At 48.1% G+C, this 14,617-nt stretch overlaps 1 pseudogene across 1 annotated transcript in view; it reads left to right on the top strand.

Moving 5' to 3' along the window:
- Positions 1-7,244: 7,244 nt before the first annotated feature.
- The window catches only part of LOC144578809 (BAG family molecular chaperone regulator 3-like), a 54,893-nt pseudogene continuing 47,520 nt past the window's right edge, over positions 7,245-14,617 (top strand). The window contains exons 1-2 of the transcript XR_013525247.1: positions 7,245-7,259; positions 7,309-7,760. The product of XR_013525247.1 is annotated as a BAG family molecular chaperone regulator 3-like (transcript). The remainder of the gene's footprint in view (positions 7,260-7,308; positions 7,761-14,617) is intronic.

Below are 14,617 nucleotides of genomic sequence, written 5' to 3'. Positions count from 1 at the left end.
GGGTCAGAGAGCTCAGGGTGACTGGGCTCAAGAAGGCACAGACTAACATTTAATAGCAAGCAGATGCGAAGTTAGTGCTGCAATCCGAAACTCTGCAGTAAAGCCATATTGGCTTCCCCCTCCACCTCCACCAGAGCGTTATCTATAGAGCTTATCGTAGAAGTCCGCACAGTATAACCAGGCCGGACGTCTTCTAGCCCCTAAATGCTAATACCTCCTGCCTGTGGCCCTTCTCTTCCAATGCACTTGACATCAGGACATTAGAGTGAGGTTATGGCTTCCATCAGATGGCCCTGGCCTCCTTTTATCTAGGCTGTCCCTAGTGGAAGGAGCCCCTGAGAGGGGATGGCTGGTGAAGGTATAGATGGCTGCATGTGCTGATTTCTGATAACATCCCAAAGACAAACAAAAATGACCTGGGATGATCAACATTTTGCACAGATCGGGGAGAACTGGCTGTTCTCCTGTGCTGGCTTTTGTGTTCCATTAGAAATGGATTAAATCATCCAGACACTGAAACCTTTTGGTTGACATTTTCATTTAAAACTCACCATTATAACTGGGCTTGAGTCCTCTGTCTGTGACCTGTGCTGTGAGTCAGCCAGGCTCAGGCACATCATTGATGGGGCTGATTTGTCATCTTCCAGCAGCCAGCTGCGGCTCCTGTTTCCTCAGCATTGAGGAAAATCATTTGCACGAAGTGGTGTTTCTCAATTCTAGCTTTTTACTTTTTTCCCCTTGGTGACAAGTGGGACTAAGCCATTGATTCACTTATCATGTTGGAGTGCCTATTTGTAGCGTGGGATCCAGTGTCAATTGCCGCAATTCAAATCCCACCTCCACAAATCAAGAGCCTTATTGTTAACGTCTCTAAACCTTAGTTGCTTCATCTGTAAAAGGAAAATCATAATAACGCCTACCCAGAAGGCTGCTGAGAGGATTGTTCTAGGCTTGGTTCTTCGGGAAGCTGACTATGAGAGATAGCAAGCTGGACTTTATCACAGAATTCTCCTAGAAGCAACACAGAAAGCAGGACTGCGCAGAGGGAGAAGCTGAGCTGTGATGCCGTCCCAAAGAAAGCAGCAGTCAACCCCAGAGGGCACTCTGGAGCTGGGGTAGCCCGTTAGCCCTATCCTGAGTCAGACCAAAGGGGCTGGGCTCCTAAGTTCCTCTGTGGATGAGTCACTGGATGCAGGTTGTCCCTGGAGGGACGTGTGACCTTGGGCAAGGCAGTTATCTTGTGTCAGTCCCCATAGGTAGCTGAGACTGGGCTTCCTACAGTATCCCCAACAACAGGTAGAATAAGTCCCTCATCTCTGAAAGTGGATCTGGGCAGCACGCATCGCAGCTTCTCCCATGAAAATGAAATGCAGTGATCCACACAAAGCCTTTCACACAGTACCTGGCATGCAGTAAATGCTCAATAAGTGGTAGCTATTAAAACTGTTGCTTTAGTAACTATTATCTGTCAGGCACTATGCTAGAGGCTTGGGGACCCAGTGGTGATTGACAATCAGCTCCTGCCCTCATGAAACTCAATCCATGGGCAAATCAGACCATCAGACAATAAATTGCAATGCAGTGCAATTGACAGGTGACACAGGATGTATAAGGGAGCACCTGTTGGGTTGGTGCAAAAGTCATCATAATTTTTGCCACAATAGAAGGGACACATGACCCAGCCCAGGAGAATGAAGAAGAGTGATGCCAAAGGTTAATACCTGACGATGAAGGAGAGTTAGCCAGGCAAAGAGAGTAAGAGGCCATTGGGTGTTGGAGACAAGGGCTCTCCAGGTGGAGGAAGCAGGGTGGGCAAAGGCAAGGGCAGGCTGTATCAGTGCCTGCATGATATGGTGCAGCACAGCCAGCCAGAGCGCACACCAGGCTGACGGGAGGAAGGTCTTATGTACACCAGGCCAGGGAGTGTGAGGCAACAGGGAGGTATTAAAGACTTCTAGGCAGAGAAGGGGAAAGGCCTGTTTCATGCTTGAAAGGTTGCTCTGGCTACTATGTGGGCAATGACTTGGAGATGAACAAGATTAGAGGCTGGTTTACATGACCAAGTGCCTACACACACACACACACACACACACACACACACACACGAGATTAGAGGCTGTTTTACGGGACCAAGTGCCTACACACACACACACAAACACACACACACAAACACACACACACACGAGATTAGAGGCTGGGAGATGCATCAGGAGGCTGTGCCAGGGTCCAGATGACAGGCAAGGGTGACCTGGACGGGTTGGTGGCACTAAAGGCAGACAGGAGTTCACAATCAAGGAATATCTAGGAGGTGGAATCCACAGATTTAAGGGTAATTAAATGGGCCGGGCGCAGTGGCTCATGCCTGTAATCCCAGCACTTTGGGAGGCCAAGGCAGGCAGTTCATCTGAGGTCAGGGGTTCAAGACCAGCCTGGCCAATGTGGTGAAACACCATCTCTACTAAAAATACAAAAATTAGCCAGGCGTGGTGGCACATGCCTGTAATCCCAGCTACTCGGGAGGCTAAGGCAGGAGAATCGCCTGAACCCAGGAGGTGGAGGTTGCAGTGAGCCAAGATCACACCACTGCATGCCAGTCTAGGCGACAGAGCAAGACTCTGTCTTTTAAAAAAAAGGATAATTAAATAGTGAGGGGCAAAAGAAATCTAGGGTTGTGCTTAAGCTCCTGATCTGGGCGTACGAACTCCAGGAGGCCTACAGAGGGAGTGTCCGAAGGCCTGGAGACAAGAAAAAGCCACCGAGGATAGACATGATGCTTGGTATTCAACATGGCTCCAAGACTTGTGTCTCTGTTTTAGACAAACCCTGTGGAAGTCCCTAGTGGTGAATAACTGTTCTGCGGCGGGCAGGTCTATGCAAACCTACCCCCAAAGGCGGAGGAAGCTGAGAAGCTGAAGAAAGAGGTGGACAAATCCAGTTTCTCAGAAAGAAACACTTAATAGGGACTTACAGACATGAGCCATGTCCTGGATGGCTGCAAGACAAGATGGCGGATCCCTGCACTGTTACCTGCAAGTCCCAGTGCTTGTATACCATAGGGAATTTGTCAAGGGCAGGATTTATAGTATGTATGGGATTACAGTAATACCAACATTATTTTGACCTAAGAGTAAGTATGTGAAAATAGGAAATCTTAGAGACATTCCCGGAACTGGGGTTCATTAGAAGTGAACATGGCAGATGAGCATGCAAGATGGAGCTGCTTTAGCCTCCAGAACAGCCATCAGAAGCAGCTATGTGAGTCCCAGAGCAACCTGCTTCCTCCCTACTTCTTCTTTCAGGGGAAAAATGGCCAAAAAAACCACTTTCAGTGTTTATTTATTTATTTAAGTATTGAGATAGAGTCTCGCTCTGCTGCCCAGGCAGAGTGCAGTGGCGCAATCTCAGCTCACTACAAACCCCACCCCCTAGGTTCCAGCAAATCTCTTGCCTCAGCCTCCCGAGTAGCTGGGATTACAAGCACCCACCACAATGTCCAGCTAATTTTTGTATTTTTAGTAGAGATGGGGGTTTTATGCTGTTGGCAGGTTGGTCTTGAATCCTGGCCTCAAGTGATCCACCCACCTCTGCCTCTCAAAGTGCTGGGATTATAGGCATGAACCACTGCACCTGGCCTCTGTGTTTATTTAAACTGTAATTGTAGTGGAAAGCAAACTGAGAAAGGAAGAAGATAGAAATAAAATTTCATTCTGGATTCAATCTTCAATAAACATCAACATTTATTGAATATGGACTCTGGACTCAGGGCTGCAGATATAAGGAAGCCCAAGACAGGCACTGATTTGGGGGTCTAGTTCCTTCAGCAGTAATATCTCCCATGATAAATTTGTGCATTGACATTCAGGTTTATACACCAGCCTCTAACATGTTTGAGTCCGATAGCTCCGATGATGGGCCTAATCATCGCTGGAGCTATTGGACTCCAAAGCTGATACACATGTCTTTACAAGTGATAATCATTCCGTTGGAAATGATTGGCAGGCCTCTCTGGCATTTCCTCCAGAAGGAGTAATCTGAGGGCAGGAAAAGTCAGAGGTATTGACTGCAAAGATTTGAGAATATTCTCTGATTCCAAGTTGGAAAACTGGGCCCAATATTAGTTCAAAGTGTTTCTGGGGAAAGGAATGAGTCAGTATGCCTGAAGATCTAAAATCGAACCTCCCTAACATTCTCTCTTTCTGGAACATGGTCTGTCTTTCTCGGGGAAATTGGGGTGCTCATTGACGTCTGTTAAATAAAAGTTATAGAAGGTCACTGCTTTGGACTAAGCTCTTGGATTAGGCCTCGACAGACCCAACTAAAAATCAGAAAGGAATCACTCATGCTAAAGTTCCACATCACCAAACCCCAAACCAACCTGTTATCTGACTTTCTGAGAAATCAGGAGAGATGATAGTCTAATTTCCCAAACAGGCTACTTTTGAATGAGGGGTGGGGGTTGGGGGTGACAGGAGGTGATTGTTGGTACCATCTCCGTGCAGTCAAAAATCCCTGCATAGCTGGGCACGGTGGCTCACACCTATAATCCCAGCACTTTGGGAGGCTGAGACGGGTGGATCACTTGGGATCAGGAATTTGAGAACAGCCTAGCCAACATGGCGAAATCTGTCTCCACTAAAAATACAAAAATTAGCCAGGCATGGTGGTACACGCCTGGAATCCCAGCTACCTGAGAGGCTGAAGCAGGAGAATCACTTGAACCCCGGAGGCAAAGTTGCAGTGAGCCGAGATTGCGCCACTGCACTACAGTCTGGGAGCCAGAGCAAGACCCTGTCTCAAAAAAAAAAAAAATAGAAAAGAAAAAGAAAAAGAAACTCCCTGCATACTTTGTTTTTGTTTTGTTTTGTTTCTGAATCGGAGTCTGGCTCTGTCACCCAGGCTGGAGTGCAGTGGCATGATCTCAGGCTCACTACAACCTCTGGCTCCCAGATTCAAGTGATTCTCCTGCCTCAGCCGTCTGAGTAGCTGGGATTACAGAAGAGTGCCACCACGACCAGCTAATTTTTGTATTTTTAGTAGAGACGGGGTTTTGCCATGTTGGCCAGGCTGGTCTTGAATTCCTGATCTCAAGTGATCTCCTGCTTGACCTCCCAAAGTGCTGGGATTACAGGCGTGTGCCACCACCCTCAGCCCCTGCATACTTTTGACTCTCCCAAAACTACCAATAGCCTACTGTTGACCAAAAGCCTTGCCAATAATATGAACAGTCAATTAACACAGGTTGTGTGTTACATGTATGATATACTGTGTTCTTGCAATAAAGTAAGCTAGAGAAAAAAAATTAAGAAAATCATAAGGAAGAGATTTACATTTATTGCTCATTAATTGGAAGTTGATCATGATAATTGTCATCATTCTCATCATCTTCACGTGGAGGCTGAGGAGGGGAAAGAAAAGGAGGGGTTGAATCCACTGTCTCAGGGGTGGCAGAGGCAGAAGAGGTGAAAGAGGTGGAAGGGGAGACAGGAGAAGCAAGCATACTCAGTGCAAATTTTATTGAAAATAATCCAGGCCAGGTGCGGTGGCTTATGCCTATAATCCTAGCACTTTGGGAGGCCAACAGGGGTGGATCACCTGAGGTCAGGAATTCTAAACTAGCCAAGCCAACACGGTGAAACCCCATCTCTGCTAAAAATACAAAAATTGGCCCAGTGTGGTGGTGGGCGCCTGTAATCCCAGCCACTCCGGAGGCTGAGGCAGGAGAATCACTTGAACCCAGGAGGCGGAGGTTGCAGTGAGCCCAGATTGCACCACTGCATTCCAGCCTGGGTGACAAGAGTGAAACTCTGTCTCAAAAAAGAAAGAAAATCCATGTACAAGTGGACTTGCTCAGTTCAAACCCATGTTAAGAGTCAATTGTACAGTAATCTGAAGTATGTAACCTGATGTTAACCAATCATTTCTCTCTCTCTCTCTCTCTCTCCCTCTCTCTCTCTCTTTTTAAGAGACAGGGTCCTGCTCTGTCGCTTAGGCTGGCATAAGGAGCACAATCATAGCCCATGGCAGCTTCAAACTCCTGGTCTCAAGTGAGCCTCCCACCTCAGCCTCCTGAGTAGCTGAGACTACAGGCATAAGCCACTGCACCTGCCTTATTTTTTTATTTTGTAGAGGTGTATGTCTCACCGTGTTGTCCAGGCTGGTCAAACTCCTGGACTCAAGAGGTCCTCCAGTCTTGGCCTTCCAAAGTACTGGGATTACAGGCATGAGCCACAGTGCCAAGCCCTCATCTGTTATTTTTCTGTGATTCTCTCTGTCCCCTCCTTACAAGGAAAGTAATTTTAAAACAACCAATTCAGTCTTGGTTCTTTGTTTCTGTTTTCTTCAGCCCTTCTCTGTCTATAAAACCAACCTCTTCTGCTCGGCTTTTAGGAACACTTATTCTAATTTAATGGAGGTGTTGCCCAATTCTAGAATCACAAAATCAATTAAGATCTTTAAACTAACAATAAAAGTTAACAAATAAAAACAAACAAAAAGATCTTTAAATTAAAAATGTTGTAATTTTCTCCTTTGGCAGGTTACAAGTGCAACCTCCATTCAATGAACCAAACGAAAAAATGTCACGATTAGGTTAGGTCTTTACTTCCCAAATGAGGGTCAAGATGTAGGATAGCAAGAACCAACCTCTACTATAAAAAAGATCCAAACCCAAGAGAATGTGATTTTTCTGTAAAGCTGTTTACTACAACGAAACTTTCTTTTTAGTCTGGGAGACTAAAAACCATCAGCTGACACAATCTTTTTTTCCTTGAAGTTTCCAAAGAAAGGCAAGTGAGTTTGCACTGACTTCCATTTTCTCCCTGCTTTCCTGCTAGTGTCAGATGAGCGTCCCCGCGCTCCTCCCAGGCAGCCCTCAGTGTCCCGGGCTGTCATATATGGGGGAGGGGATGGGGGTGGGTGAGATGGCTTTGTTTGTACAGAAAGGAGGGGCGGCAGGCACGGGGAGCACCGGCTCCGGCCCAGGGAACACTCACTAGGCGCTAAGGAGAGGGAGGGAGGGAGTGTGAAAGCCGAAACCCGCCCAGGGCGCACGGAGGACGACCCCAACTCAGTGCGTCCGGCGTCCCATCCGCAGTCAGGCCCCGAAGGCGCGCCCGCGGCCATTCCGGCCGGGGCACGCGCACTAGGAGGCTCGGGGAGGGGCGGAGGGAGGCGGGGGAAAGCGGGGAGGTCGGGGACGAACGAGAGGGCCGAGGCCCCGCCCCCGCCCGCCGCCATTATAGCCGATGACTCAGGGCGGAGCTCCGCATCCAACCCCGGGCCGCGGCCAACTTCTCTGGACGGGACTAGAAGTTTCTAGCCGGCCAGTTGCTACCTCCCTTTATCTCCTCCTTCTCCTCTGGCAGCGAGGAGGCTATTTCCAGACACTTCCACCCCTCTCAGGCCACGTCACCCCCGCCTTTAATTCATAAAGGTGCCCGGCGCGGGCTTCCCGGACACGTCGGCGGCGGAGAAGGGCCCGCGGCGGCAGCCAGGCCAGAGACTCGGCGCCCGGAGCCCGCGTTCCGCACCCGCGCCCCGGCGGCCCCCGCTCCGGGCCGACCCCAACCCCTACCCAGCATGAGCGCCGCCACCCACTCGCCCATGATGCAGGTGGCGTCCGGCAACGGTGACCGCGACCCCCTGCCCCCCGGCTGGGAGATCAAGATCGACCCCCGCAGACCGGCTGGCCCTTCTTCGTGGACCACAACAGCCGCACCACGACGTGGAACGACCCGCGCGTGCCCCCCGAGGGCCCCAAGGTGAGCCGGGCCCGCGGCCCGCCCTGGTCGATGGCGCCACCTCGACGGCGGGCGGCGGGAAGGGGGCCGGGCGGGTGGGACGCGAGAAGCGGGGCCCGGGGGTCGGCGAAGGCCCCTCTCAGGCGGACACCGGCTCCGCGCCCAGCCACACATTCCCGCGGCTCCCGGACGAGTCCCTGCTCCCGACCCGCCCTTGACAGGCGTCGGGGCCAAAGGAGGCCCCGGGCTCCTGTGGCCTGGCAAGCGTCCCCGCAGTGGCCCCTGTGCCGTCCGCGGCTCGACTCCAGGACGGAGGGCCGGGTGTCCGGCGCTGGCCTAGCCCTCCCGAGCTTGGAGGAGGGCAGCCGGCTTGGTCGGCTCCGGAGGACGCAGTCCCTGCTGCCCGCTTGGCCTCCGGGCCCGGGACCCGCGGCGCACCCCGCTGTCCACGAACGCGAGGGAGACACAAGCTTGGATGGTGGTTTTGGGGGATTTTTACCTCTCAAGTTCCCTAACTTGGTTGAGGGATGTCTTCACTACTGTCCCATCTGAGGCACCCAATGACTCAGGAAGCTGGTGTCAAAACATTTATGCCTGTGTGTGTGTGTGTGTGTGTGTGTATATGTCAAATTAAAATTGTATTATTGTTTGAAAGTGCTTTGGATATGTATGTATCCTATTATCACCTGTAAAATTAAAAACGGGGTGCATTTCTCCCCAGCAGTTTCTAAACTAGACGGGAGACTGTCTTACAGTTGGCCATTGCATTACCACATTGCCTCACCCTGGAGAGAAAGAGAACGATAATGTGTATGTTTATAATGGCATTCGCTTCCTGCCTTGTTATGGTATTAAAATACTTAGGATTTGTTACCAGTACACAAATAACTGAGTAATGATACTCTTGTGAGTATAGCAGAAGTATGTCTCATTTACATATATGCAAGGATATATACTTTTTAATCCCCAAGAGCATGAAATTTGAAAACATAAGTTTGGAATGAGTCTGTTAATTTTCAAAAATCATACTTATACTATTCTTTCCATTTTCTGTAAATTTGAGCTTTCAAAATAAAAAGGTTTTAAAAATAATTATGTTATACTTAAAACGTAATTGTGACTGCTGTCTGGGCAAGATAAAAGCAGCAAAAGAGGTGATAAATTATTTTGAAGATTTAAAAACTCAGCAAATTAAAAATGCTTTGTATCTCATGATTTTAGAAGAAAGACCTATATTATTTCCCTTCATTTTTATACACGTTCTGTTTTAACAATATTGACAAAACTCTGGTTCCCAACAGTGAGATGGTGTACAGTCAGCAGTTTACATTTACGAGAGATTAATTGTATATTTATTCTTGAAAATTAATATAAGAGGCTGTAATTAGCTGGGATGGGCACAGTTAAATATACCTTTTTGGGTGTCCAACCCATTTTTGGGTGAAACTGACGCTCATTTCAAACCCCCTTTCTTAGCAGTCTGCGTGGATGTACATGATCTTTAGTGTGGTTTACAACTATTATTTTGAGGGCTTCTTCCTGTAGACATAGGGACAGTAGCATTTGCTGGCAGCCTTTGTTATGAGTGAAGATTAAGTTTGAATGTAAACATTGTCAGTACTTTGTTCTCAGCATGAAACTTACCCAGCAAGTTGAGATCTTCCTGTACCCACCTGGTGCCTGGGTTAGGCTGTGGTTTCCTAAACCTTAAAAGGAAAAAAGCAGGTTTAGTTACCATTATTCTTCTCAACAAATAGAAAGTAAGAACTACTAAATCAGAAGTCTGATGCTGGAAAGGTTTATTTGAAAATTTCACAGTGAAAATGTTAAAGTTGAAAGGTCCTTGAAGATCTTTTAGGTAGGCTTCTTTATTTTCTGAAAAAACCTGGAGAGTTCAGGTGTGATTTTTGAAGGTCACCCAGCTAGTACCGGTAGCAGGGAGAGCACTGATGTCAGGAGAGTCCTCATAAGAGGCAGTGTGTCTGTTCAGAAGGTGGAAGTAAATGTTCTGTGAAACCGTGAAGCATGCAGGCTAAAATACTTGATTACCTTTGTGCCCTCCTGGCCACCAAGTTATTGGGTCACTGACCTCTCTGCTGTGATTGCTTGGATTTTGATGATGGGACATGATCAACTCAAGAAGAGAATTCTCGGGCTGGAGGCAGTGGCTCACACCTATAATCCTAGCACTTTGGGAGGCCGAGGCGGGTGGATCACGAGGTCAAGAGATCGAGACCATCCTGGTCAACATGGTGAAACCCTTCTCTACTAAAATTACAAAAATTAGCTGGGCATGGTGGCGTGCGCCTGTAGTCCCAGCTACTCGGGAGGCTGAGGCAGGAGAATTGCTTGAGCCCAGAAGGGGGAGGTTGTGGTGAGCCGGGATTGCGCCATTGCACTCCAGCCTGAGTAACCACAGCGAAACTCCGTCTCAAAAAAAAAAAAAGAAGAGAGTTCTCTTTACCAAATCAATGACTTGAGACTTGTGAGCATGGCACCAAAACTTAAGGAGAAAATTAACATTCAGCCCATGAGCTGTTTGTGCTTCATTGCTTTTGATCCTGTGCTTTGACACATGCAATATATGGTGACTAATTCAGTTGTACTTGTGTGAATTACACCTTACTCAAGACTAAATGTAGTAAAAAATCCTTCAGTATCATTTTTGTATTTGAAATTGGTTTTTCAATGCATAATGAGAAAAGGGCCCTTGCAGAAAAACAAAGGGTAATTTTGGAGGAGCTGAGCTGAGGCTCAGATCTGGGCATTACCATCTTCAAGAGGAAATGCTGTCAGTCAGCAAAAAGCTGTTCATTGAGTGTGAGGAGCTCAAGAGAAACCTCTCTTTTGGGGGATGACTCAGCTTCAGGATGTTTAACACTTTTGTTTTATTTTGTTTAACATTTTTGTTTTGTTGAGACAGTTTCACTCTTGTCGCACAGGCTGGAGTACAATGGTGCGATCTCCATCTCGGCTCACCTCAACCTCCCCCTCCTGGGTTCAAGCAATTCTCCTGCCTCAGGCTCCCAAGTAGCTGGGATTACAGGCACGCGCCACCACACTGGGCTAATTTTGTATTTTTAGTAGAGATGGGGTTTCTCTATGTTGGTCAGGCTGGTCTTGAACTCTCGACAGGTGATCTGCCTGCCTCGACCTCCCAAAGTGCTGGGATTACAGGCAGGAGCCACTGCAATCAGCCTAGGATGTTTAATATTTAACTGCATTAGTTAAAAAAAAAAGGAAAAGACTAGACCTTTGTATTTTATTTAGTCTTCTCCTGCCGTCTTGCAGTTGATCCTCCGCCTTCCCTGAAGTGGTTAGGGCAACTCCCTGTTTTTGCAGAAGGGCAGGGCGAAAGCAAGTGTCTTCTGTTGTTGCTGAAGCCGGCCAGCAGCCCACAAAGATGTTGGGCTTCATCCAGCCGGACCTCCACACCTGCAGTCTTCATGGATTTTGATTTTCTGTACACTTGGGCTTCCCACTAATTTGGCAAGTTCATACCAGTCCAGGACCCTTCCTAGCAGAGGTTGGCATTCAATAGTGGTTGTAGCCACTCCTCCAGGCTCTCCTCCCTGAATAAACAGAGGCCGGACACTCTGGAGTGCTGTTCCTCGACAGGCATCCCTGGGATGAGAGGGAGACCTCCCTCCCTCATGGAGCAGGGCTGTTCTAGCTCTGTGGATCCTGGGGTTTATCAGCCTGGCAGTCTTCAGGGTGTCCTGTTAAGCTGTGTCTCACCACTTCCCTGCCCAAACCCCATGTTCAAATCTGAATTGCTCAGTGTAGAGCCCAGAAATCTATTAAGTTCAGAAAGCTATTTTGGTGGTTCTGATTGTGCCACACTGCAGTGGGAGCCATGGATGGCCAGTGATCCCATTTTGGGGAGGAGGAGCTGCAGATTAGTGCCTCCTGAACATCTAACCAGCAGAGCCTTTTCCCGAGCCTCCATTTTCCTTCTTGGGGAAACGCCCGGGTGCCTGGGCTTCTGAAGGTGGAATATGGGGGTGACATGGGGAGTAAGCGAAAACAGCACACTGCAAAGTCTGGCAGGGTGACTGGCAGTGTAAGAGTTGGGAGGTGGTCCAGAGGGCCTCCTGGACCCCAGGAAGAAGCATGCCAGAACCTTTCCTTTCTGTCTTGCCCACCCAGCAGACTCACCATAATCATTTGACAGATTATATTCAAGCTCTGTGAGAGGGAGGTAGAAACATCCTTTCAGAGCGTTGGAAATGTTTCGAGTTATGATTGAAGTAGAAAGACTCATTCATTCTGCTTAAGATTCAGCAGAGCCTCCTGAATTTTCTCAAAGATGAGATCATTTTGCTCTTTGCAGATCGATTGCAAGCTGTTGTGCCTCTTAGCAGAGTCAGAGCATAGTCAGGAAATCAGTGGCCATTCTCTCCTTAGTATTTCCAGCATCTTGCAGTGATGGCTGAGCAAGTTCCTGTGCAACTGCATGAAAGTGATTTGTTGGGGAGGGATGAAGAGCATGGCCAGATGCCTTGGAGCCCAGCTCATCCAGGACTTCCATTTTCCCCTCTAAATAACAGCCTGTGTTGTTCACACGAGAATCAACTGCACCTCTGAGAACATCATTTGTCCCGTTTTTTTTTTGGGTAGATTTGCCCTTTATGAGGGTGGAGCCTGTACACAGGACCTGTGGCAGCATTTGATATTAGCCAGGGCTGGGAAGGCTTAACTGTTGGATGCTCAGGGCTGCTTGTGAGTCAGAAAGCTTCATGCCACCCATGAGGCTTGCTTAGTGCTGTCCTTGTTTCTGGAATGACACACAGTCACCTTATATAAACCACTCTACATGTTTGTTACTTTCTGTTGACATTTAAAAATGATATTCTGATGTTTATCAACCAAAGTAGAAAACTATTCATCATCCAGACCTACCTTTTCTCCTTTAAGTTTTGCTGTTTTCATATTGCTTTTAAATGTTTAAGAAAACTTACATAAGAAACTGAAGACAAAGGCCTTGCTTATTAGGATCTTTGAGACCCTCTGGCACTGACGAACACAGTTGAACCCTGTGTCACACCTCACCGTGTAATTCTCCAGCCCCTCCTGGGTTCCCTTTTGTTGGGAATCAAGTGCACACCCCGATCTGCTTCTGCCTCAGAGCATAGACTCAGCTGGCTTTTTTTTTGAGACAGCCGCACTCTGTCTCCCAGGCTGGAGTGCAGTGGTGTAGTCTTGGCTCACTGCAACATCCGCCTCCTGGGTTCAAGCGATTCTTCTGCCTCAGCCTCCCGAGTAGCTGGAAATACAGGCGCACACCACCACGCCCCATCAGCTGGCCTTCTGAGGCAGCCTCCAGAGCCCCTTGTTTTTCAGGTGCAGGATTTATCTCTATGCGTCATGTGGCACATGTGACACCATGTGAGATATCTGGTGTTAAGTCTTCACATATTTCGATGAAGATATCTTGGGGACCTTGGCAGCTTTTTAGGAAGCCAGGCAGCTTGCAAAAGCTTAGGAAGAACTTGAGGGGAAAGGACTGAATGTGGGATTTTTCTGTCTGTCAACATACATATATATATATGTGCCAGATATTGGTGAGTACTTTCGGAAGCCTTATCACTAAATTCTCATCAGTTCTCTGAAGTGTCTTATGTATGGGACAGCGGACTTGGAGAGGCAGTGTGCCTGGCCTGTGGCAAAACAGAAAGACTTCTGTGGCTTTACCCCACCTGTGTTCCTGAATAGGTGATAGATCTGCCTTTAGCAGGCCTGGCTGCTTTGTACTCCCCAGGCGCAGCTTGAGGTGATAAACAGTCCTGAATCCATCTTTGTACAGTTCATCAGAAATGTTGGCCTGCTTTTTGAACCTGAGTCTGGGCTTAGGAGACTGGCCCGGCTCTTCACTCACTCCTTTACTGCATCTGAAATTCACTGGGTGCCCACCATGAGCGAGTCTCAGTGTTAAATGCCATATAGGGGACAAGTCTGCCCACTTCGAGGCGGTTCTCCAGAGCATGTCCTGCCTTGCCTTGGTCCGAAGCAGGCTGATTCTCCTCTGGACTCTTTGAATCTTTTTTCCTAAGCTCAGCACTTTACTCCTTTGCCTTGAGGTCACATCTCTGTTCAGGGTTCTGGGGCAGAGTCTGTGTGTTTCATCTCTGCCTCTTGATCCCTGGTGGGGTCCACAAACTCAGAGAAGACTGAAGGAGTGACTGTGTCAAAAAGGCTAGAACATGGGTCTGGGCCCAAAGCTCGAAAGCAGTTCCCGGAAAACTGCCTGTAAAGGGTGTAGGTGTGTCCCAGGAAGGCTTCCATTGGTTCCTAAGAACTGCAGAGTTATCCTGGGCTCCTAAAGGTACCCTGAGGCCTGCTCCTTTTTGTCACTTTCCAGATGGCCTTCTCTGCACCTCTGCACAAAGGACTTCAGTACTGATTTCCTCAGTTCGTCCTTACAGGTCCGGAGAAGCTCTTTTTGTTTCTCCCAATGACACAGCATCTTCCAGCCGGGCTGGAGAGGCCGGGAGCTGGCAGCAGCCAGACCCCGCTTCCATAGCTGCGCAGAGAGCAGCCCTGGGCACTGTGAAAGGAGTCTCTTAACAATTTTTTTTCCAGTGGCTGGCAGTAAGATCAGACACCATATACATGAAGCTTCTTATTCACTGTCAATTCAGAAAAGCCTAGAATCGCAGAGTGCCGGCTCTATGCGTCAGGAGCCTGTAAACAACCCAGCTGTCCGAGAGCTCCCAGCACAGAACTGTGCTCCGGTGAACTGTGAAGACTTTTTATAGAAAATTCCTTAGTATTCAATTGAGAACAAACATTTCCCATTTTAAAGTATCTTCCTCCGTGTTTATTAAAATAGAATTTTATATTTTTTTCAGTTATTTAAAAAATTCTTCCTTGACACT

The sequence above is a fragment of the Callithrix jacchus genome, chromosome 12 (assembly GCF_049354715.1).
Source record: "Callithrix jacchus isolate 240 chromosome 12, calJac240_pri, whole genome shotgun sequence".
Lineage (NCBI taxonomy): Eukaryota > Metazoa > Chordata > Mammalia > Primates > Cebidae > Callithrix > Callithrix jacchus.
The sequence above is the reverse complement of the archived record's forward strand: the minus strand, read 5'-3'. Positions and strand labels throughout refer to the sequence as shown.